The sequence below is a fragment of the Rutidosis leptorrhynchoides genome, chromosome 3, assembly GCF_046630445.1.
Source record: "Rutidosis leptorrhynchoides isolate AG116_Rl617_1_P2 chromosome 3, CSIRO_AGI_Rlap_v1, whole genome shotgun sequence".
NCBI lineage: Eukaryota > Viridiplantae > Streptophyta > Magnoliopsida > Asterales > Asteraceae > Rutidosis > Rutidosis leptorrhynchoides.
In genome coordinates this window covers 205,955,909-205,980,588 of record NC_092335.1, presented here as the reverse complement: position 1 = coordinate 205,980,588, position 24,680 = coordinate 205,955,909, and the positions used below count along the sequence as shown (strand labels likewise).

At 31.2% G+C, this 24,680-nt stretch overlaps 1 non-coding gene and 1 pseudogene across 1 annotated transcript; one reads left to right on the top strand and one right to left on the bottom strand.

Annotated features, from left to right (window-relative positions):
* Positions 1–255: 255 nt before the first annotated feature.
* Positions 256–362, top strand: LOC139903384 (small nucleolar RNA R71). Its single transcript, XR_011778207.1, has one exon. It is a non-coding gene; the product is annotated as a small nucleolar RNA R71 (small nucleolar RNA).
* A 20,653-nt stretch (positions 363–21,015) lies between these two features.
* On the bottom strand, positions 21,016–24,053 carry LOC139900777 (uncharacterized; annotated as a pseudogene).
* Positions 24,054–24,680: the final 627 nt, after the last annotated feature.

The window sequence follows — 24,680 nt, the reverse complement described above, 5'->3', positions numbered from 1 at the left end:
TCGGTCAAACTAGATGGTCAAACGTTGTGTAAACTCTTTTCAAAAACATAAATCTCATCAATTTGGATTGCTTATCATGTTGGTAAGGTTTAATTTATGTAAATATTATTCTTATAAGTATAGAACGATCGAAAAAGTGCGGGTCATTACATTATCAATAATTTTGTAAGCTTCAGTTGCGGTTTTCTTCAGATGTCTTTTCTTGTAGTGATGTCGCATCCTTGGTAGAATATTTGTACTATTTGATAAGTGTCTAAACCATGTTGCGGACATCCTCTCAATAACTTTCCAAATCTTGTCCAAGCTTCATATAGAGTTTCATTTGGCTTTTGTGTGAACATAACAATTTCTTCTTGAAGTCTTACGGCTTTAGATGCCGGAAAGAATTGTTTAAGAAAATTTTCAACTAAGACATCTCATGTATCAATCGCCCCTTCAGGTAACGATTCTAACCAATCTTTAGCTTCTCCCTTTAAAGTCCAGGGAAATAACATGAGATATATCTGTTCATCCTCTACTTCTCGGATTTTGAATAGAGTACAGATCCTATTAAAGGTACGAAGATGTTCGTTTGGATCTTCCTTCGGCGCACCACTAAATTGGCATTGATTAGTCACCATGTGTAGGATTTGTCCTTTGATTTCATAATCTGGCGCATTAATGTCTGGTTGAGTAATTGCGTGATTAGCTCTCATTTGGTCTTCCATACTTAGAGGTTCCAGATTTTCCATGATTGAATTTGTTGAATCTGAATCACTAAAGGATTCTGATTTAATGGTTTGTTCCTCGACAATCTCTGTTTGAATGATTGGTGATTCCGGAGGAAAGATTAATGGCTCAGGATCTCTGAATTGTCCCTGAATATCCTCCGAATTCTCAATTGTGAGGTCGGGTTCAAAAAATGGATTATCGGAAATTTGAATTGGAGTACTTGATCGACTGGATGACGATTCTAAAGAAAAATCAACGGCGACAATATTGGCTAGATGTCTTGTTCGAGTTACAGGTGGTGAACGTATAAAAGGTGATGAACGTTTTGCTCGGTGCATTCACTGAATATCCTATTAGTTATAAAAGATAAAAATTAAATAAGTTATCAAATTAATAGACTTTTCTGATTTTGCCCACGTTTCGAATAGCAATAGATGCAGCTGGTAGCCAGGACCCTTTAAATCGGAAGCCCACAACTCGCCACTAACAAATCCAACTATTACTACGAACCAGAAAATTTTGGATGTCTATCAATTTAACCGCTTAAAATAATTTTTCGTCGAAGTTTAAAGAAATTTTAGAGAAGAAATAGAAAATTCTATGTCCTAAAAACTAGAGCGTCGAAAAATAAGAAAGAAAAAAAGCGCGTCGGAAAATGTCAAAAAATAAAAGGTCGAAAAATAATAAAAAGAACGTAGCGCGTCGAAACTTAAAAGTCTAAAATCTAAGAATTAAAAGTTGCGTCTAAAAGTATTAAAGCTTAAAAGGAATACTATATCCAGAACGGCAATAACTTAAAAAGTACTAAAATCTTAAAACGGCGTCGCAAAATTCTAAAGCATTTAAATCTTAGTCTAAAGAAAAAGCACTTAAGGAATTTTACGACAACGCCTAAAAATCTAGAAATAAAAATAACTATGGCAAAAACTATATCTTAAAACTAGTTACGAGCGAAAAAATATAAATATTACGAATTAACGATTAAAAAGATATAAAAATAAAAAGAAACTTATTATAAAAAAAATACAATTTTTATAAAAATATTATTTTTATATTATTTATTTTATAAAAGTATTAGTTTATATAATTAATAAAACTAATTTAAACTAAATATTACAAAGTAATTAAAACTAAAATTAATTAATTTAATAAATAACCCTAATTAGGGTTTTAATAATAATAATAATAATAATTAATACTCCGTAATTATTGCTGTACCAGGTTCAGAGCAGCGTGTCAGAACCTCTCATGCTGTCGCATGAGTTTTAGCCTTCGGGTTCATGCGATCGCATGGCCCAAATATTTAGCTCACAAATTGGGCTGCTACAGTGTAGCCCGAACTTATTTTTTTTTCTGTTTTAATATTTATATAAAATATTTATTAAATAAAAACTTATATTTTTACAAACTAAAAATAAAAATAAGGAAACTTTATAATTTTATATATATATTTAACAAACTCTTAAAAATATATATTTTTTGTTTTTATTTATATATATATATATATATTTAATATTTAAAACGTATTTTTACAAAAAGAAATTAAACTTAATAAAAATCTTTTTTTTATATATATAACGTTTCGCTTCCTGGCGTTTAAGCAGTTCCCCGGCAGCGGCGCCAAAAATACTTGATGTGCGTAGAGGTGTATACGAAATAATTATATTTTTATTACGAAATACTATTAAATACGATACAATTTTACACAAGTTATTTATTTATTTATAGAGTGGATATACCTAAACCTTGCTACAACACTTATAGGCAGTGTACCTAATCTTACAGTAGTGTAGTTTTTAGTAAGTCCGGTTCGTTCCACAGGGAGCTAGCCAAGTTTAACACTATATTTTTAAAACTATATTTGTATAAATATATATATATATATATATATATATATATATATATATATATATATATATATATAAGTAGTATTATTATTATAAAAGGGGGTTTTTACCGTTTAATGACCGGTTTGTCGATTTTAAAACTTTAGTCGCAGTTAAAACCTAATATAAAATATTAAAAATAAAACTTAATTTAAAGCGTAAAGTAAATGACAATAATTAAAGTGCGATAATTAAAAGTGCGATAAATAAAATGACAATAAATAAAAGTGCGATAATTAAAAAGTACGATAATTAAAAGTGCAATTAAATACAATGACAGTAAATAAAAATGCGATGAAATATGAAATAAAGGAATTATGCTTATTTAAACTTCCGTAATCATGATGTTTGACGTGTTGATTTTAGTTTATTATCAGGGGTTAATTGTCCTTTGTCTTGGATTATTCAATATGTCCATCTGGTTTTTGTCCATAACAGTCCATCAGTCATAAATATAAAGTGCGAGTGTCCTCGTCAATTTATCCTTATATCCGAAGTCAAATATTCCAACTAATTGGGTACTTAAATTATAATTACGCCAAGTGTCCTTGTACATAATTCACCCCTGTTTTAATGAGTCTATAGACTATTAATCCATTCCCGTGTCCGGTTAAATGAACGATTATTAGTACTTATAAATATCCCGCCCATCGTGTCTGATCGAGTGTATATGGTTATTTATAGGTACATCCAATTGTAAATCTTTATATTAAATTAACGAACTATCATTCAATTAAACAAATATAAAGCCCATTAATAGCCCATAGTCTAATTTCCACAAGTGTCGTTCTTTTGTCCAAACCCCAATTATGGTACAAATCCCAATTACCCAATCTTAATATTTAGCCCAACAACACGATTACTTCAATTTAAATAAGCATAATAATAACTTAGCTATGAGACATTAATTTAAAAGGGATGAACATAACTTACAATGATTAATAATAGCGTAGCGTTACACGGACAGAATTTCGACTTACACACTTACAACATTCGCTAACATACCCTTATTATTATTAAATTAAAATTATAATATATATATATATATATATATATATATATATATATATATATATATATATATATATATATATATATATATATCGTAGAGTGAGAGATAGATTAGAGAAAGATGTGTTTTACTCGAGCACCAAACTGCTTTTTATAGGAGTGTGGCCAGAAAAAGTAAGCCATGCGATCGCATGGGATTTAGGCCTCCAGGCCATGCGATCGCATGGAGCAGGAATCCAGCTCACATACTTTTGTTTGTTTATTTGCCGACAGTTTTATATATAATATAATATATATATAATTTTAAGAATTAATTATATATTATATTATATTCATGTGCATAGTTGACTTGTAATATTTAGTCTGTTGCGTCGAGCGTTGAGAGTTGACTCTGGTCCCGGTTCCGGATTTTCGAACGTCCTTTCGTACTATTTAATATCTTGTACTTTGCGTTGAGCGGCTCGTACTCTTGTAACTTTTAGACGTTTCTCATCAATAATTTGAACCACTTTGATTGTACTTTGTTCTTTTTAGCTTTTTGGACATTTGCGTCTTCAAATCGTCGAATCTATCTTTTGTCTTCACCTTTTATTATTTAAACGAATATCACTTGTAAATAGAACAATTGCAACTAAAAGCTTGTCTTTCTTGAGGGATAATGCTATGAAATATATGTTCGTTTTTAGCATTATCAGTTATCGACTGTGTGCAATCTAAGGTTTTAATACTTTATTAACAATTACACCAAGTGTCCTTGTATGTAATCCACCCCTGTTTTAATGAGTCCATTGACTATTAATCCATTCCCGTGTCCGGTTAAATGAACGATTATTAGTACTTATAAATATTCCGCTCATCGTGTCCGATCGAGTGTATGTGGTTATTTATAGGTACGTCCAATTGTAAATCATTATATTAAATTAACGAACTATCATTAAATTAAATAAATATAAAGCCCATTAATAGCCCATAGTCTAATTTCCACAAGTGTCGGTCTTTTGTTCAAACTCCAATTATGGTACAAAGCCCAATAACCCCGTCTTTATTATTTAGCCTAACATCACGATTACTTTGGCTTAAATAAGCATAATAATAACTTAGCTACGAGACATTAATTTAAAAAGGTTGAACATAACTTATAATGAGTATTAATAGCGTAGCGTTACACGGACAGAGTTTCGACTTACAAACTTACAACATTCGTTACCATAACTTTATTATTAATAAACTTTAATATTAAAATTATAATATAAATATAATATATATTTAAGAGAGTAAGAGATAGATAATATATGGTGTACACAATTCGTCGAGCAAACTGACTTTTTATAGAACCTGGCCAGCTATAGTAACTCATGCGACCGCATGAATTTTCTTCTTCCTGGCCATGCGATCGCATGGCCAGCTGTACCAGCTCACATTGTTGATTAAAAACGTGGGCGGCTTGATTTATTTATTATATAATATAATATATATAATTATATATAATTATATATATATTATATTATATTCTTGTGCATAGTTGACTTGTAATTTTAGCTCCGTTGCGTCGCGCTTTGATAGTTGGTTCATGTCCCGGTTCCGGATTTTCGAACGTCCTTACGTACTATTTAATATCTTGTACTTTGCGTATTGCGGCTCGTATTCTTATAACTTTTAGACGTTTCTCATCAATAATTTGAACCACTTTGATTGTACTTTGTACTTTTTAGCGTTGTGGTCATTTGTGTCTTCAATTCGTCGAATCTGTCTTTTGTCTTCACCTTTTAATATTTAAACGAATATCACTTGTAAATAGAACAATTGCAATTAAAAGCTTGTCTTTCTTGAAGGATAATGCTATGAAATATATGTTCGTTTTTAGCATTATCAGTATTACAACGCGCCATGTGTACGACACGATCAGTGGCGAATCTAGGATTCGAACTCAATGGGGTCCCTAAATTTTTTTTTCGATAACTTGCTTGAACAAAAATTTACCGTGTTTGGGTCGGGTCGGGTTTTATAGCGACAAAAACACAAACATGTAACAAAAGTTAGGTAATATTATTAGAAATCAAAGTTTTTACAAAATTAACATATATTTCAATTTACAATAACTGAAATCAATAATGTTGAGAACTTGAGATAAGTAAAATTAGTTAAAGATATATAATAAAAGCAAGTAATTTGTACCATAGATATGTTGGTAATAGTAACTTGTAGTTGCAGAAATAAATCTTTGTCACTTTGCCAAGATCCAAGAACAAAACAGAGGTGAGAGGTGGGGTGACGTATTGCAATGAAAAAGTGATTAAATGTCACAAATTAGAATAAGAAAAGGGAGTCATATGCACGTGCGTTTGTTGTTTTTATATATAAAATATTTAATATTTTATGGCTTATAATATAAAATCAAATTAAGTGGGCTAGTTTCAAATATCTTAATGGTCCATTTTGGTCGAAATTGTAGGATAATAAAATTTAAAAATATATGGGGTCCTACAATTTTATTTAGTGGTGTCCTATGCAATTTCGAATCATATTTTGTAAAAAAAGTTTCAAAACTGGTGGTGTCACGGGACCCCTCGGAGTAACTACTAGATTCGCCCCTGGACACGATCATGATCCGCCAAGCACCATCGACGTGAGTGCTCCCAAAATCGACGTTACCTGTGCTAAACCAGAATCGTCGAAAATACTAAATCAAGGACTATAACGTATAGTTTACAGGCATGACACAAATCAACAAAAGACACCACAGGTGGTTGGCACGAGCCCAACATTGTACGATTACCAGATCGTGCATTAGTCTGCACGATGGCTGTGTAAACAGCTGGCAGACTGCGCGAGAACTTGAACTTTTCAAGCTTTACAGAACAAATAGTACGACGTGGCTAGAGCATGTTCCCTTTATCCTATTACGTGACACTAAAGAACAAAGATGTCCACCTATTAATAGGGCACGAAACCCTTATTATAACACACGTTGGATACACACATTCCACACACGATCTTCACGTATTCCACACTCACAATTAGACCACTCTCAACTATGACATGATTTTTTAAAAAAGACTGAACTGCATGTCAGCGCCACCTCAACACTTTCTCCGAAAAACTAAAAACGACTAATTGCTACCAACCATTACATATTTCTTTAGAAAGACTAGACCCACACATTAATTAATTAAAAACTAACTTATAAAAATATATAACAGTATATTAATTTATTAGATTTCAAATATCAGATTAATTCAATGGAACATTCCAAAAATTACATTAGTTAAACTATCACATAAGTAAAGTTATTAAATTACCACGTATATATATATATATATATATATATATATATATATATATATATATATATATATATATATATATATATATATATATATATATATATATATATATATATATATACACTAGGTTTTTGAGCCCGTGTGTTGCACGAGTGTGTAAAAAACCGTGCAAAAATGTAATTTGCAGTTCATATTGGTATGTAAATAGCGATACTAAAAAAACAGAAAAAGTATAAGAATTAATTAAGAGCCAGTGGTGATGACAAATTTTAAAAATTCATTTAAGTTTAAGAGCTCGTGTTGACAAATTTTAAAAATTCCTTTTGAGTATAAGAGCCCGTGATGTTGACGAATTCTAAAAGTTCTTTTGAGTTTAAGAGCCTGTTGTGCTGACAAATTTTAAAAGTGATTTTGAGTGGTGTTAGTAACTTAATATCTACAATTTTTTTTATTACCATTAATATCTTTTTGATATATAAATTATATACTATGTAATATTTAAAGTAGATTGAAAATTTATCATGGAACGTAACATTAGTAAAGTATAAGTTATATTAATTATATACAATTATTTTTTGAATAAAAATGTAACCCGCGAGTTTAATTTTAAAAAAGTTGTTAGTTATTTCAGTAAAATAATGGTACTCGGAGGAGTTATCGTGTATAATTAATATTATAATAGTTATATTTGTGTATTCATAAAAATTTTAAGGACTTAAACTGTAAATTCAAATCACTTCTATATTTGTTGCAAAAAATAAATGCTCCGTTGGTAGTGCATCGAAGCTCCGTTTCGAATAAAATTTATTGCGTTTTGTTCGCAAAATTATTTCGAGTAAAACGGTGATGGCAGGGGAACCTAACTCGCGGCGAACAAAAAGATAAATCCGTTAAAATATTTTGGTGAATTTATATTAAGTAGCCGTTAAATTTTTTTGGTGAATTTATATTAAATAGTGATAAAAAAATACGTCAATCAATAAATATTTTAATATATTAACATCGCTGCAAGTGATCATATTAACTCAAATGCTATTTGACATAATGTCATATTCGTCCGCAATTTTCAATTCTATTTATAGATTATATATTGATTTTATTTAATTATTATTTTAAGAATATATATATATATATATATATATATATATATATATATATATATATATATATATATATATATATATATATATATATATATATATATATAAGATAGTAGGTTATTAAAAAATAAAAATAAAAATTATTCAAATTAAATTATCCTAAGGGGCTGCTTCTCCTTCAAAATCATGAATTTAAACCCCTCCACCAACTAAACCGAAGTAGCCCACCATTTATGTTGCTCATCTATTCTATTTCACTTCTACACTAAAACTCACGAGATTTTTGGTCGTTTGAAGTTTTAATGATTCACTTCTACACTAAAACTCACGAGATTTTTGGTCGTTTGAAGTTTTAATGATTGTAGCTTTGTGTTAAACGTCATCGTTTAATCCTATGTATTCATTCAAGAAGCAACCTGGTCAATTACCTTCTACACTAATACTCACGAGATTTTTGGTCGTTTGAAGTTTTAATGATTGTAGCTTTGTGTTAAACGTCATCGTTTAATCCTATGTATTCATTCATGAAGCATCCTGGTCAATTACGTCCTGCGTTGGTTGACCAACAATTAGATTACATGGGAATATGGGATACAATTAAGTTTAGTACTCCGTAATACAAAATGACAAAATAATACTTAATAATAGACGGAGAGTGATTCTCACACACTACTTTTTGATCCATACACACCTAATTGGCTATTATACCCTTACTTCTGTCTATAATAATAATAATAATAATAATAGAAGTTCAATTCTTTAGATAAATGTAGAGATATAATTGTAAGTTTATGGTACAAAACACTAAAACTCACGAGATTTTTAGTCGTTTGAAGTTTTAATGATTGTAGCTTTGTGTTAAACGTCATCGTTTAATGCTATGTATTCATTCAAGAAGCAACCTAGTCAATTACGTCATGTGTTGGTTGACCAACAATTAGATTACATGGTAATATGGGATACAATTAAGTTTAGTACTCCGTAATACAAAATTACAAAATAATACTTAATAATAAACGGGAAGTGATCCTCACACACTATTTTTTGATCCATACTAACTATTTTTTGATCCATACACACCTAATTGGCTATTATACCCTTACTTATGTTTATAATAATAATAGAAATTCAATTCCCTAGATAAATATAGGGATATAATTGTAAGTTTATGGTACAAAAGTGTATAGATCAAAAAGTGGTGTGTGAGGATCACCTCCTTTAAAAATATCAATAATTAATAATAGTAGTAATAATAAAAATAATAATAATAATAATAATAATAATAATAATAATAATAATAATAATAATAATAATTTTGCTAAAAATTAATACTCTCTCCGTCCCACAATAATTGTCTCATTTGACTTTTTTAATCTTTTGTTTAACTTTAACTATAATTATTTCGGTTTGTGTTATAGTCAAAGTTGAAGACAAAAAACCAGTGTTGTAAAAGTCGGCCGACTTGGCCGACGCGTCGGCCGATGCGTCATTTTTTTGGGTTCTCCGTCCCGTTTTTCAGAAAACGACTCAAAAGACAGTTAGAGCTAAATGTTCGGTCAAAGTTTGTTAAAGACAGTCAAAAATGGTCAAAGTCAGTCAAATTTTTCGTCAAGATTTGATATATTTTTAAATTATGAGTTGTTTTCATTTTTTGACCCGCTCTTTTCTCTGTGTCCTTACTGATTATGTACTCGGTAACATTAATTGAGTTTGAAGTTTGATTATTTTTAAATTCGAGTTCTTATTTAAGAAATTTATGGTACATAATCAACTATTTTATATATAAGTATATATTTAAGAAATTATTAATAAAGTCAACGTTGGTCAACGACCAATGCGTCCCCGACGCGTCCCCCGACCCGGTTGACGCGTCCTTTTTAGGTCTCGACCGATGCATCCAGATGCGTCCCCGACTCGCGACTTTTACAACCTTGCAAAAAACCATAAAAAATCAAATAGAACAATTATTTTGAGACGGAGAGAGTATTTAAGTTTTTTTTTTAGGTTAACTCAAAATAAATGGAGTAGTTACTTCAATAAATAGATACGAATTAATAGTTACGTTAATAAATAGATAAAAATAATGAGGTACGATCATTTTAGACCCTTAATTCATGCATGTAAAATAAAAACGTATGTGAAAAGTAAGTGATAAACTATGAAGTTGAAAAGAATGACATTGTGATAATTATGTGAATGTTATAAAATATCTAGATTGGATGTTAATTTTATTATTATTATATTTCTTGCATAGTAATATTTTATACTATAAATAGACATGTATGGTAGCCATTTAAGGTGCACCATTTTCTCTTGAAATATCAATATCAATATTTCTTCTCTCCTTCTTCTCTCTTTTTCTCTCTTTGTTCTTATAACCATTAAAGGTAGTTATAAGCCTACTGAATTATAACACGTTATCAGCACGAAAAGCTTAGTGTAATTAAAAGATATCTCAAACGATCACGAATCACTAATCAAGGTATGAAATTATTAATAATTTTCAGACTCGAATATATCAAATTTTGGACTACTAACATTTATATTTATGTTATTTAAGTTATATATGGTCGGTTATACCACCTGAATTGTATTTCTGTAATCTAACTTTTACTAACTTCACTAACATTTATATTTATGTTATTTAAGTTATATATGGTCGGTTATACCACCTGAATTATATTTCTGTAATCTAACTTTTACTAACTTCACTAACATTTATATTTATGTTATTTAAGTTATATATGGTCGGTTATACCACCTGAATTATATTTCTGTAATCTAACTTTTACTAACTTCACTAACATTTATATTTATGTTATTTAAGTTATATATGGTCGGTTATACCACCTGAATTATATTTTCTGTAATCTAACTCTTATTAACTTCACTAATATTTATATTTATGTTAATAAGACCTCATGATTGTACGCAACACGTCATTTGACAACACGGTACTTTATGTACGCAACACGTCATTTGACAACACGGTACCATGGGTCGAGATTAATTCCGATCAATACGAATACGACGGGGTCTTTATATGTTATCTAACATTTATGATTACTTATGTAATTAATCATTATTTATTTCATGCATACTAATGTTTATTCTTAAATTTATAATTTTAAAAGTTAAAATAAAAAAATAGTTTGTATTTTTATTAAAAGTAAATCTTAAAAGTTAAAATAAGAAAAAGTAGTTTGTACTTTTATTAAAAGTAAATCTTAAAAGTTAAAATATAAAAAGTAGTTTGTATTTTTATTAAAAGTAAATCTTAAAAGTTAAAATAAGAAAAAGTAGTTTGTATTTTTATTAAAAGTATATCTTAAAAGTTAAAGTAAAAAAAAAAGGATGGTAAAATGGAATAGTTTTTTGTCAAAAATGAAGTATTGAAAACGAAGTGGTCTCCTTCTATAACTAAAAAAAATATATATACTTTTATCAAATGAATTTTTTTGTGGCCGACAATTTCAAACACGAGTCCGTGTTTAGTTTATCAAGAATATCTCTTGCTTTGGTGAAAGGTCACGATCACGATATCAGGTGTTGTGAAAGAATTAAAAAATTGGTCAAGTGGCCTTTTAAAAACTAGAAAAAAAAATTTAAACAAAAAGTTTTTTTTTATATATTTATAATTTACGGGTAACGTAAAAAAAAGGAAGTTTTTTTTAAAAAAAAAAAAACAAAGAAAGTGTTTAAATGAGTTTTACAGAAAGGGGGAAAGCAAAGTAAAAAAAAACTTTTTTCCAAACAAAGGTAAATGAAAGTAGGACTTAATACAAGAAAAAAGTAAACATCTCCTAGACGTGATAAAATCTATCAATGATAAGTATTAGACTTGATGAGCTAAATGTGACAAAAATGTTTCAACATGTCTTATGTTAATTTTCTAAAATAAGTTATTATTATTCCGAGTTTAACACATATACATATGTTAATTAAAAACAACCTTTTTGTTCTTATGTAGTGTTGGGTTGCAATTTTGGTTGTATGCCATAATTCCATCTAGTAGAGTGACAATAGAAAACTTTTGATGATAATCAATAAAAAACTTTTTTCCAAACTTGTCAAATGTTTTGTTAAAAACGTGACCGTTGAAAAAAGGAGGTTGAATAATAAAACTTAAAAAACAAATTATTTTTTTTAAGAGTGTGCATCAAAATGGCCCGTTTAATAATGGGGAGTAAAAATATAGTCAAATTGTTTCAACGAACAAGGGTTCAATTGGATGTCTCTTAAAAAAAATCCGCGAGTACGGGTGATGGATCCAATGGATCCGCATCCACGACCCGCGGGTGCTATCCCTAATTGTGACAAGTACAAATCAACTAAAAGTCTAAAAAATAAATGCTCTTATAGGGACCAAATGTTCACAATAATTGCCTAAGCTAGATATGAAACAAATAGTTCATAAAAAAAAAAAGGTCGTTGTGCGTTTTCGGGATGATAGCCGAAATACACTTACAAAAGTAGGTCAGCCGTCAATTCTTTATGGCCATATCAACGTAGATCAATAAAATCATTTATGGTTTTGATAAAAGATTAATTAAAAATTAATTGTTTTTTTTGGTCTTGGATTCTCGGTAACAAAAGCAAAGGTTGTTTTTGGTTGCCACAACATACAAGACAGAGGTTGTTGACTTTTGTTGTTAAACATGGCACAAGTGAACAATAACAATAGATTATTGTTTTTGAAAAGAATAATGATGCGTTAATTTTATTGTATAAAATAAAATTAAAGAAAATGGTTTTCATTGATGACTATGAACAAACGCAAACAAAGTGTTTGTGGTATTTGGTGATTAAAAAAAAAAAGTGCATCTAAAGCTTCTACTGAAAATAATATGCATCTAAAGCTTCTACTGAAAATTAATGTGCAAGGTACAACGTATAACTATATGGTCAAATTCATTTGAGCCTTCGGAGTCACAAGTATATGATGTATATATATATATTACTCAATTAACAAAATAGTAAATCTAAATTAATTCATATGAATAGTAAAACGAAATTAATTAATTTACTATTCACATAAAAAAGCGCATATGATAAAAAGCGGATCGCATATGATAAGCGCATATGATAAAAAGCGAATATGATGAAAAGCACAACGCATATGATGAAAATTGCATATGATTAAAAGCGCATATGGTGAAAAACACAGCGCATATGATTAAAAGCGTATATGGTGAAAAGGATATATGATAAAAAAAAAACACATATGGTGATTTATAAAAAAAAAACACATATGGTGATTAATGGAAAGCACATATGGTGATTAATGAAAAGTATATTGTGAAAAAGAATCACAAATGTTTCTTGAAAGAATTCAAGGTAAGATATATGAACCAATTCATCCATCATGTGAACCATTTTAATATTTCATGGTTCTAATAGACGCATCTAGCGGATGGTCTCATATTTGTATGTTATCAAGCCGTAATATGGCATTTGCAAAGTTTCTTACACAAATTATTAAATTGAGAACACATTATTCTGATTACACCATTAAAAGGATGAGACTTGATAATGCTGGTGAGTTAACATCTCAAGCATTTAATGATCATTATATATCTATAGGGATTGTTGTTGAACATCCAGTTGCTCATGTGCATACACAAAATTGGTTTAGCTGAATCAATAGATAAACGCTTGCAGCTAATAACTAGACAATTGATAATGAGTACAAAACTCTCGATATTTATATGTGAACATGTAAATTTACATGCTGCGACATTAATTCGCATTATACCATGTGGAAGTCATAAATATTTTCACTTACTACTTGATTTTGGCCAAGAGCCAAATATTTTCACCTTAGAACATTGGTTGTGCAGTGTATGTTCCAATTGTATCACCACAACACAATAAAATGGTTTTTCAAAGAAAGATGGTAATATATTTTGGATATAAAACATCTTCAATCATAAGATATACTGAACCCATGATGGGTGATGTTTTTACAGCACGTTTTGCTGATTGTCATTTTAATAAAACATTGTTCCCTAGATTAGGGGGTGAAGTAAACAAAATAAATAAATAAAATGATGCTTCATGATGTGAACATCAATTAAGGTATATTGAACTCGCACAAAAGAATGTGAAACGAAAGTTCAAAAATAATGCATATGCAAGAACTTGCAAATTAATTACTTTATGCATTTACAGATATAAAAAAAAGTGACTAAATCATATATACCAGCGATAAATGCTCCAGCTCGAACTGAAATTCCAAAAGCTGGCAATAATGTCACTGTTGAGTCTTTACCACGCATCAAACGTGGAAGATCAATTGGTTCCGAAGATAAAAATCCTCGAAAAAGAAAATCAGCTGATAATGAGGTAAAAGAAAGTGTTCAAGAAGAACCACAAATCAATATTCCTTCTGCAGAGGATATTGATAAATGTAAATACATAAATTGCGATAAATTATGCAATATTATGGAACCGAAATAAAATGAAAAATCTTGATGAGATATTTTCATATAATGTTACAATGACATCATGAATAAAGATGATGATCTGGAACGAAAATCTGTCATTGAATATACAAAATGGACATGATTGAGCTCAATGGAAAGGAGCAATAAGAGCTGAATTAGAATCGCTCGATAAAAGAAAAGTTTTCGGATCAATCGTTATCACTTTTAAAGATGTGAAACGTATGGGATACAAATGAATTTTTATCCGAAAAGAAATGTGCAAATGAAGTTACAAGGCAAAACTAGACTTGTAACTCAATATTTCCCACAAAGACCAGAAATGAATTAGGAGGAAAAATTATCCTCCTGTAATGGATACAATTACTTATTAGATACTTAATCAACTTGGTAGTTATTTAAATGCATCTCATACATGTTGTTACTACTTACTTATCTGTATGGATCACTTAATAGTGATATATATGAATATACCTAAAGGGTTAAGGTATCATAAGCATCTAATGTAAAACCCAAGGGAATATATTCCATTAAATCACAAAGATTTCTAAGTGGGTTTATACAAACGGGACGTATGTGGTATAACCGATTAAATGACTACTTGATAAAAAAAAGGGTATAAATATAAACTTATTTTGCACATATGTTTTATAAAAACAATGTTCGGATATGAGATCGTAGTTGTTTATGTCAATGTTCTTAACATCATATGAACAAATAAAGAGATCTATGGAATCATTCAACTTCTAAAGAATTATTTTGAAATGAAAGATCTTGAAAAAACCAAGTATTACCTTGGATAGCAAATTGAGCATATGCCTAATGGTTTACTTGTACATCAAACAACTTATACCGAAAAGATTTTAAAACATTTTTTTTTAAAGACAAACTCATTGTTGTTAGATCACTCAATATTGACACTGATCTATTTCATCCCTGCGAAGATCATGAAAATTTTAAACAGATCGGAAGTTCTATATTTTAGTGCAATTGAGGTTCTTATGTATCTTATAGATTATACAAGATCTGACATTTCTTTTGCAGTTAATTTGTTGACAAGGTTTAGCTCAGCCCCTACCAAAAGACATTGGAATGGGATCAAACAAATAGTTTGATACCTTCGGGGAACTACTGATTTATAATTATTTTATTCTAACAACTCGAAACAAGATTTGTTTGGTTATACAGATGCAGATTATTTATCAGATCTACATAAAGCTAAATCTCAAACTGGATATGTATTCCTAAATGGAGGCACCGCAATATCATGACGTTCTCAAAACAAACACTTGTTGCAACATCATCAAATCATGCCGAAGTGATTGCATTACATGAAGCTACTCGGGAATGATTTTAGTTAAGATCAATGATACAAATCATTATTGATTCTTGTGGACTAGAACGCTATAAAAGCGTAACAACTATCTATGAAGATAATACAGCTTACATAATACAAATGAAAGAAGAGTATCAAAAATGACAGAACAAAACATAAATGCTGACGAGGCGCTAAAGCTATAAACGGTCTTAACGGTCATAAGTTTGATGGAAAAGAATGGTATGTTGGTAAGGCTCAGAAAAGACTACAAGGGAATATGAATTGAAACAAGGGTTTGAGCAAACCATGAAGGAGATTGTAGACAAATCACAGGGGCTAAACTTCTACATAAAAGATTTAGATGATACAGTTTCAGATGAAAACCTCAGATTCTTCTCATATACTCAAGATCTCGTAAAAGACAACCAGATTAAAATGAGATACGTTCAATCAACAACTCTGCTGATCTTTATACCAAAGCACTGCCAACTGCTATTTTCAGAACACACGTTCATAATATTGGCATGAGGCATGTTCAGAAGATGTAACAACTCAGGCGTTGCCTACTTGAGGGGGAGTCAACTCTATGCTGCACTCTTTTTCCCTTAGCTAAAGTTTTATCCCAATGGGTTTTCTTTAGCAAGGTTTTTAATGAGGCAGTACTAGTTATTCTCTAATAAAATTGTCATCCAAGGGGGAGTGTTATAAAATATCTAGATTGGATGTTAATTTTATTATTATTATATTTCTTGCATAGTAATATTTTATACTATAAATAGACATGTATGGTAGCCATTTAAGGTGCACAATTTTCTCTTGAAATATCAATATCAATATTTCTTCTCTCCTTCTTCTCTCTTTTTCTCTCTTTGTTCTTATAACCATTAAAGGTAGTTATAAGCCTATTGAATTATAACAGTGAACAATTAATTGGGATAAACGGAGTACCAATTTTGATATGGAAGTGGAGTGCATCTAAAAAGGAAAAAAATAAAAGAAAAAAGAAAAAACATACTATTAAATTGGGACGAATGGAATATATAATAATTGTTTAGTATATATAGCTGAATCATGCATTGTTGCATCGCAATGTGCTATCATATTTACTACTGAAATAATGTTTGATTATCGAGCAAAATTATATCCCGCAACAACACGCGGGCTATTCTTTACTAGTTTTATCAAACTCTAACTAGTGGTGGGCAATATCGGATATCCGAAATTTCGAATATCCGAATTTCGGATATCCGAAATTCTGATAGTGAATTCGGCCATCCGAAATTCGAATCCGAAATTTCGGATTCGGATACCGGATTATCCGAATATCCGAACTGTATCTAATAAATACAAAAAATACAAATGACAAAACTCATATTACAAGTCACATACATGTAAGTTCAACATTTTGAATTTCGTGTTACAAAAGTTCAAAACACAATTACCACATCATTTCATTGTAACAAACATAACAAAGTTCAAAATACGATTAACACATCATCGTAACACATACATAACAATTATCTGGTTAGCTGTTTATATAGAGATATTCATACTAGTTATATGCTTAACCTATGCTGCTATATTTCTTATGACTTTGGATGTATTGTGATATATTACTGATATATGGATTTATTCTATATCATATAATAACTTCATATTTTTTCATTAATGTAAATATAATATAGTTCTAGAACGTGAATCAAGTTATAATTAGTATGTCATAATCATTACAATAAAAATGATACACATCCATCTTTTGAGGATGAACCAAACAAAAAGCGTATCCAAATATGAATGCAAATCAGTTTAAAAAAAGGTGTATTCAAATATGAATGCAAGTCAGTTTAAGCAAAAACGAGTATTATTTTTTTTAAAGATTGATTGTTTTTATATGCTATATCTTTGATCTTTTTACTCTTAAAAGTTAAAAGGTTAGTTTACCTTTGAAAGCTATATGGCCCATAAGTCATAACTCATTGGACTACTAATCTATAAGTATAAATATAAATATACTAATAATAAGTGTATTTTATTTCGGATATCGGATTATCCGAATATCCGAAAAATTGTAAAATTCGATCCGATATCCGAATCCAAAAATCCGGATATCCGAATTTTCGGATATTTTCAGATTGGGTTTTCGGATAATTCGGATTGCGGTTTCGGATTCGGATATCATGCACACCCCTAACTCTAACTGCATGACATCACTTTGTAATTAGAACCTTAGCTTAAAAAATATAAGGGGACATGCTTGGAAAGAAAATACTTTGAACAGCCAACATGCTTGGAAATACTTTGAACAGCCAACATTCATTTTAATTAATTAATTTAATTTTAATTATTATTACTCCGTAAATACTTTGAACAGCCAACATGCTTGGAAAGAAAATACGGAGTTAACAAACTCTGTATCTTGCACGCCTCTTGCTTCTCCCCAAAAATCACGCGCTCCTTCCTGAAACTCTCAATTTTCTTGAAAATCTGGAATTTACTCTGCACGTTTCTTGCACGTTTCTTACTGTAACAGCACCGCCCAAATTTGAACTGAACCTATCGGTCTCTTTCTTAATCTTCTTTCACATTTGGGCTTTCCTCATTATCATCTCAAGAATTGGTTAGGCAGTCTCAAAAGGTAGATTATAAGAAATCTAATTTCATTTCAGTATTTTAATTTTATTAAAACTTTTGCACGCAAGGAACATGTGCAATACAAAAGTTACAATTCGAAAATTACAGACTCAGAAAATTACAAGCTTTGTTGATCCTTACAGACCCAAAATTTAATTCACCTACACCAACATCGCCAACTCAATTTAATTCACCAAACTTCGCGGGTGATCTTCCAACGTTCAAAGTCACCAATCACAGCCTTATTCCTGTTCGAAAGTCAAAGGAACGAAAGAATTTGTATTTGTGGCATAATGTCTTCGTTCAATATCGCTATCCTTTGTTCGGTTGTGCCATGTATTAGTTTATAACGATAAAAAATGTTAATGGTACCAATGGGATTGGTAACTTTGACTTCTATTTAAAGTAGATATATTTTTTGTTGGTGTAGATCCGGTTGTAAGCTAAGCCGGCACCGAAATAAGGGAGTTAGAAACTGAACTCAATACAAGCTTTGCTCCTTCAAAAAACTAGAGCTGTAGATTCCACTATTATGCAACTACAAATTACAACAGTTCAAAGCCAAAATCTTCACATTTTTGAGGTGCAGCAGCTTTTGGTAACCATTGCATAGGTTAACACAATAATCAATTATCAATTGTAAGGGAAAAAACTTAGGTATCAAAGGTGGAAACTAATATGGGGACAGAGTTATGACAGAATATGATTCGTCGTATGTTATAAGGCAAACTAAACTTGTTCTAGTTGACATGGTAATTGAGTATAATAACAGAAAGTACGGGCTCACCAACGTAACGTCAGTTTATAGTTATAGTATGGCAGTGTTTTCTTTTTCGTCTCCTTGCTATCCTTAGAATACGTTCAGTTTCTTCATCTGCTTTCTCAATCAAATACTTCCTTATATCCATGGTTGAAAAAGACGTGAGACGGGGCCGAAACGTTAGCGACCTCAAAACGTCGCAACGGAAAAAAGGGGGTCGAAACGGGGTCGAAGCGGATGTTGACTAACGTTGACTTATATATATAATATAAAAATATATATATTTATATATATATAAATATAAAGTTGACCGTTTTTTTTCCGTCTTTAACCGTTTTTTTCCGTTTTTTCCGTCTTTGACCTTTTTTTCCTTGTTTGACCTTTTTTTAGCGTTGTTGACCGTTTTTTAAGCGTTGACCGTCTTTTTTGCCGTTTCAAGGCCCGTTGCAACAATAGTAAGGCAAATCCGTTGCGGTGTCCGTTTCGGCGCCCGTTTCGACCGTCTTTTACAACACTGCCTATATCACACCAGAAAACCAATTTCAACAGAACACAGGGTATGAACATTAAACACTACCGGTAACAAACCAAATCTATCTTAATGTTCTGTATTTCATGCTCTTGACTCACAAAGTCACAAAAAAAAAAGATTCCAGATTTTACGTTGGCAATTCAAACTGCTGATATTCAGATTCACAATTGGCAAAACCTTTTCTTTTGTGTTAGGATGTTAGGACCCAAACAACGCTAGTAATTCTACAAGATTACTAGCCGAGTAGTGATACTATCAAGATCACTCAACCTACTTAATGAACGAAAGATAATAAATGCGAAAATGTAAGAACGACACAAGATATAACGTGGTTATATGCAATCGTTGTGATTGCTTTAGTCCACGGACCAACTAGAGATTGTTATATTACTGAATACTTGAGAGTGGTGTGTTACAATGACTATGAATGAGCTCTATATATAGAGCAAACAAGAAACCAACCAAACTACAACTTGATCTTCAAGTGTGCTAGTAATCATGAAAGATAAACCAACTAGCCATGCTTTACACCCACTAATGACATGATCACAGCCACAATTAGTGGTGTAAAGCAACCCACTAAGCACCTAAAGTGAAAGGAGAATCAATCAAGATCGGATCCCATGTGTGCAAGTTGCCCACTTGCTGCCAGACATCGTGCGAGCCGTGCACACTTAAACGTGCGCGCCGTGCACACTCCCAAACTTCGAGCAAGCCTTCTGATCAAAACTTCTCTAGTGCGCGCAGGGAGCGCGCCGCGCACCATCACCGCGCACAATCAACTTGCTCTGTTTTTGATCTGTTTTTCTCTGTTTCACGTTTACCAAATCTGCAAAATCCGTGCAAGTGTTGAAACATTTTTTTTCTTTCTCGTTTTGTATAAATGTCTCCATACTCTAACAAATCTCCCACTTGGAGACTTTGAACAAAACTCCAATCATATCAATGAATTAACCAAGAACATTAAACCACCTTCGATTACCGCCAAATACCATTTGGGACACGCACGCTCAACACATACTTCGGATGAGTAGACTTTCGATAAAAGGTCTTCAATACTACTTGTTAAACTTGTAACACCATTCACATCTCTAGTTGGGGTCTTCTCTCATCAATTCATGAGAAGACCAATTGAGGTAATGCAAAACCTCAATTTCTCCGTTGTAACCACCTTAGTAAACATATCGGCAGGATTCTTCGTACCAAGGATTTTCTCCAAGAATAAAGTGTTGAAACATTTTTTTTTTTCCTCGTTTTGTATAAATGTCTCCATACTCTAACATTTTGTTGCTACTCTAATACCATTACATTTCAGTGGTGTTATTTTTTAATGTAGAAATCATATAATATTTTTTCCCTGTATGCAGATGGAAACGTCAACCAGTTGATACACAAAAGTCATACTTAAAGTAATATTTGGAAAAGAATGTGTACTGACCTGTTTCGTTTTTCTCCCAAAAGAACGTGAAACCTCCATTGACATCTTCATCAGATTCAATTTATTCAGTTCTATTTCCTACATCATATAAACCACATTTCATTGATTAACCTGTGTTCAATATGTTATAAATTAATATATGGATGTATGTGTATATGTATATGTAAGGAGATACATATATTATTTATTCCATCTTTTTAATAGGATGCTCTCATGCAAACCGTTTAATTTCATGTAAATGTGCAACTTATCATGCCTAGTGAGAACTATATTTAGACAAAATAAAATTTAAATAAGCATGAAACTGTATCTGACTAACTGGATCGCATTATTACTGAATGACGGAAGTTCTGAAAACAGTAAATACCAAACAGTTCACTCTGAGATACAATGCCATATTTATGTTCCTTGTAAAAAACTGTATTTGACCTGTCAGACCTACCAATTTTCCACTTCTACTGCATAGTCTTTAGCTCGTAGGTACAACTGTACAACAAACTGATATGTTGAATTTAATTAACAACAAATCTCTTTACTTTGTCATCATTGAGAAACATTTTAGGTGTTTTTACTAGTAGTGGAGCATTGTTATGTTGATTGTTAATTAAACAATGTTAGTAGCAGCAGGAAATAGATGATATGATGAATAAAACGGGTTATATGATCAAAAGAAGGTAGTCGCTTGTCAAAAGTATAGATAAAACTCCAATGTTTTAACATTGTATTTATAAAATTTCATTTTTTACTTTTCTATTTAACACATAAAATGAGAGCTTAGAAAACCAAGAAATAAAGACACCAACATACTTCTTTCGTGGAAACATTCCCTGAGGATTGACACCATTCGTGACAGCCTGCAGTTGAAGAACAGGGGGTGGTGGGTTCTTATGGTCCAATGCTTTAAGCTTGCATCCCAGTGCCTGTAAGTAGTTGATTAATAAAGTATAATAATCTATCGCCCATCTGAAATACATGAAAAATGCAAATAAGATTTTTTGCAAACCCGCATTTCATTAGTGAAGGACTTGCACAAATCATTAATATGAATACTCCAATTTGTTCTTGTAAACCAGAGAGCATGATAGAAATCTCTTCTTGCCTCTTGGTGTGGTTATAATAAAATACTTGAGTTAAGAAATACAGATAGAAGTTTCTATGAATTAAGAAATCGAAAAGAACAAAATCAAGGGGAGAATATAAGTAATCTAACAAATATCTGCAAGGAGTTGTCTTGTGCAATCAACTTCTGGCGTATGCTTTCCACTAAATATCAACAAAATAGGGAGAGGGATGTCAGTGTGCCATACATAACCGCCTCAAATTTCCACATAGCCAAATTACGAATTGAAGATTTTATTTAATAACAATGTGTTCCTCCTTTACGCATTCACTATTTATCTATGGTTCATGCAAGTCTAAAACACATCAAAAGGGCAAAGACAGAGGTTCAATTAGACTTTTATATGTGGTGAGTATGGTTTTAACAGTATATGTTCAAAGAGATTCAAGTAAGCATTCAAGAACCATATGGTTTTAAACTATTTACTAGTACAAATTTACAAAACGCCTGTTACTTCATACAAGATTAAGGTACTTACTATCCATTGTTAATTCCTTTCTTCCTTTATTGACTTGCATTAAATCTGTCTGAAGAGATTCCAGTATCAATGTATCATCCCAAATTTGCTTAGGGAGCCTTCTATTGTTCCTATCCTGTGCTCAAGTTCTTCACTCATCTGACCTGCACACGCATTACAATTACAAAACATAAACAAAACCGTAGACCAAAAAGCATGATTCTGACCAATAAGCAAGATTTTACATTTCATACACAACTTACTTTTGTGTTCTGAAATACCAGACCCCCATTTACGGATTAAACCTTGAGAAAATAGTGATATTTGGATTTGGCTTTCTTCTCGTGTGTGATTGATTGGTGCGAAAACCGTTTAACATAAATATCTCTTTCTTGAGAAACAACCATCTGTAAAGAGTTCCAAGAGTTCCAGTTGGAGAAAGTAGAGTTTATTAACCATCTGTAGGACAGGCACAAATAATACAACCATATACATCGATCTGTTTTTGTATGGCTTATAAAAGATTATGTACAATGTTATTTCAACATAGTGTTCTTTAGAGAGCATTCAATGAGGACAGGCACAAATACTACAACCATATACATCAATATATTCTTGTATGACTCAGAAAAAATTAAATTACTCTACAATTCACTTCTAGCTCTAATCACCTCGGTTGTTGTGTTTACAATCATATAAATTGTAATAGCTATAGTTATCTTAAGAATGATCTACAATAAAATGAAAGATCGATATACATATTTTGCAAGGCTTCAATGTCACTTATGTTGTGCATTTTGATAAAAAAAAAAAATAAGAAAAATACTCCATCTCCTATTTTATCATTGACTGAAAATATCACGGACAAAATAAGAATAAAAAAAGCAACGAATGTCACATATTGCAATATATCATGGTTTTAGGCTCCATAAAACCAGATAAATAATGAAATAAGCACAAAATTGAGGTTTCATATAGTCGATTCTACTCTTTCCAAAATCTATTATACAGAAATGAAGCAACTAATTAGAAGCTAAGTGATAAATTTTTCTGACAGTGTGCACAAAGTTTTTTTATAATAAACATATACAGCATCAAGGAAACATTTCACACAATAAAACATGTGAAAATAAATCAGGAAATATATTCCAGCAATTCATATAAGATCTAATTTCAGATATCCTGGTCACTCATCTTGAGAATTTGCGAGAAATGAGAGAAAATAGCATTTTGTTGAGATGAAATCCCGTGAGAAAAGGATTGATGGTATCGCTGTAGCGACTGCTGTTGTGGTGGTTGGTTGTGCCTTAAAGTTGGAAGACATATCTGGTAGGCTGCATGAGATAGCCCATGAGGAGGCATTTCTTGTTTCTAATGGTAGCTTCATTACGCCGCAGATAAGCTCGGTCACTCTATACATGCTAATCTAGACGAAAGAGGTGAGAAACTATAAATTGTACCGACTATACTTAGATTAATACTCATATCAATTCTCCATTGATGCCTCTTGATAATGCTAGTAATCTTTTGATATATGCAATGAAAAATGCATGTCAAGACACTTTTCAACAAACCGTTGATGATAGTGAAAAGTCAGTAGAATTGTCAATTTAAGCGGATGATTCCTTAATAAGTTTTGCTAGTTGACGGGAGACAATTCTGCAGTTATACAAACCCTAGGTAGTGTGATGCAGGAGGTTCAAGGTGGTGAGCGTGTGAGGAGTTTCCCTTTATATATGGTGGTAACATTGGTGTCCGTAGCTATGAAGATATTTGTTGCAAAAGACAAGGTGTCTACATTGCTAGTCCCTCTTGATTGCCACGACGGAAGCTCTAAATGTTGCTGCCTGGCACGATACGCCACTCATAGCAGCTGCAAAGAACACGTCGAGAGACTCGGCAAGGTTAAGGCCAATTAAATTTCCAATCACGTTGTTGATGCAGCATGCACACGTGCGAGCACTCCCTAAATACCAAATTGGCTTCATT